Here is a 2,742-nt window from a genome sequence, read left to right as displayed (position 1 = left end):
TGTATATATATATATATATATATATATATATATATATATATATATAAATAAAATCTAAAAATTATAATAATATCTATAAGATTAATTTAAAATAACTTGAAAACTATTTCAAATATTATAAAATCTAATTATTTCAAATTATTAGGAAATTAAGAAGCTCGTTAATTAATTTATCGGGGAGGGCCGAACTTGGGTGTCAACAACTGTCCCTCAATTTACTTAGACTGATGCAAGAAATTCGAGGAAAATGATATTGACCAAAACAATTTTGACCGACCACATTATTCATCTTTAGGATAGGGATTTGGTTTGAATTTTAGGAATTATGGACGAACCCCAGAAATGGGTATCCTACATATCTCAAGCTATATCAGAATTCAGTCCACTTGTAGTTCGATACGCTTTATTTGATGCACAACTTTGAAAGAATTCAAAAGTCATCCTGATGACGAATTATGATGGCACAGAAATGCTCGGGAATAGGATTTAATAGCAGATATTGGAATACAACTGAGTTTTTCAGGAAATAGCATTTGAAGAATGGCACTGCCAAGTCATGTCACGTTTGGCTTACCAAACTTCTTTGAGTCTGATGCTTGGAGGTCTATCTGAATATTCGTTGTGGAGTTTTCAGAGTCACTCCGGACTGCCGATAAACCCATGTTTAAATTTTTGAGGTCATCCACAAAATTTCTGTCCCAATTAACTGTAACGACTTATCTTTCAACTGTCGCTGAGTAAATCGTGGAATTTTTTAGATCCTCTCAAAAACTCTCTCCCAATTGCGTTGAAATATCATTAGTCTTGGCTTGTTGAGGAAAGATTCTTCTCGAGAATTTTTGAGTCCCTCTCAAAAATTCTGACCCGGTTTCTAAATCATATCATGAAATATGGTCGTCATAGCCCTCATATCCACATACACCTCGATCTCTTTATCAATCATATCATGAAATATGGTCGTCATAGCCCTCATATAGGTATCACCAGCATTCTTGAGGCCAAATGACATCACTCTGTAATGATATACAACCTAAGGTGTAATAAAAGCTGTCTTTTCTACATCTTCCTCATCCATCAGAATCTGGTGATAACCTGCATAACAATCTACAAATGACTGCATTTCATGCTTAGCAGAGTTATCAATCAAATTATGAATATTCAGAAATGGAAAATTATCCTTCGGCTTAGCGTTGTTGAGATCTCTGTAGTCGACACAAATCCTGATTTTCCCGTCTTTCTTGGCAACTGGAACAACATTGGCTAACCAAGTCGGGTATTGTCTCACTTCCACCAATCGAGATTCTATTTGCTTAGTGATCTCTACTTTAATCTTTAAACTCAACTCGGGCTTAAATTTCTGAGTTTTTTGCTTCACCAGACTGAACCCTGCATTAATCGGCAATTTGTGAGACACCACACTGGTACTCAACCCTAGCATGTCGCTGACTTCCCAGACGAACGCATCAATGTACTTAGTGAATAAATGAATTAGGCCTTTTCTTTTAGTTTTATTCAGGTGAACTCTAATCTTGAATTCTTTGACGCACTCTTGGTCTCCCAGATTTACAGCTTCAGTTTCCTCTAAATTTGACTTATGATGGTTTTCAAACTGTAGAAATTCTTTAGCAACATATTCTGGTGCCTCAATTCCCTCTTCGTATTCATTGAACTCGTCATCACCTGCCTCATTTTGTTTGTTAAGCTCGTGACATGACATGACATTGGCAGGTTTTAAACATATATTACTGAAACCATAAATAGACAAAGTTAGGAAAGTAAAGTAAAGAAGATGATTGAATAAAAAATATTTCAAATAAAAGAGGCTTTCATTCAAATTGGAAAAATGGTACAAACTTTTGCCATGGCACAAGGCCATGTTTCCTTTTTAAACATCATGATGGAAAATTAAAGATTCAAACAGTTAAGATAAATGCAAAATGGTGGGTCCCGAGCCTCTTTCGGACTACCACCGATTTAAATATGCATAAAATGATGCCCTTCTACCGCGGTGTTCGGGGGATCAAGATGGGCGTAGAGGTCCAGTTCTGTAGCAACTCTCTTGGCTCAACATCATGGATACCAGCTAGCTCGACCTCTTCCTCAATAAGAGCATCGATCTCCTCAAAGAGGTCACATATTTCTTTCTCAAGGTCTTAATGCTCGGCATACTCTCGGACTGGGAAGGATCGATACTGATGTGGGAACGACTTAGCCAATGCTTGATCATTCTTCGTCTTCGTCTTCATGTCATCATCTATGTGGATGTACGCCAAACCATATCTGGTTCCCTTGACGAGGACCGGAATAGGCTCAATAATTCCTTGGGAATTTCTTCCCAATCCGAAAACTTGTTCAAAACAATTCTACAACATCACAGTGGTAGTCATGTTGTACACGGTAGGCATGGGAGTCTGTGCGGTCAAGTCTTCACCGGTGGCATTTACCAGCTCCACCGTGTAGAAATCTGTACCTTGCGATATCTCAACAATGATCGGCGTCTGTCTGCCGGAGTGACTCCCTTCTTCATGAATAACCAGCTCTTCATTTTTCCAAACAAGTTTCATCGTAGAAGGGACAACTCCAACCATATGGATGAAAGGCCTTCCCTGAAGAAGGTTATAGCTTGTATCGATATCCAAGATTTGAATCTGTGCACTGAATTCTGCTGGAACCATTTTGATGATCAGATTCACACCTCCCAACATATCCCTTTGTACTTCGTCGAAGGCTCTCATTTTGACT

Source organism: Solanum pennellii, chromosome 11, assembly GCF_001406875.1.
Source record: "Solanum pennellii chromosome 11, SPENNV200".
In the NCBI taxonomy this organism is placed as follows: domain Eukaryota; kingdom Viridiplantae; phylum Streptophyta; class Magnoliopsida; order Solanales; family Solanaceae; genus Solanum; species Solanum pennellii.
This window is presented reverse-complemented; position numbering follows the sequence as displayed.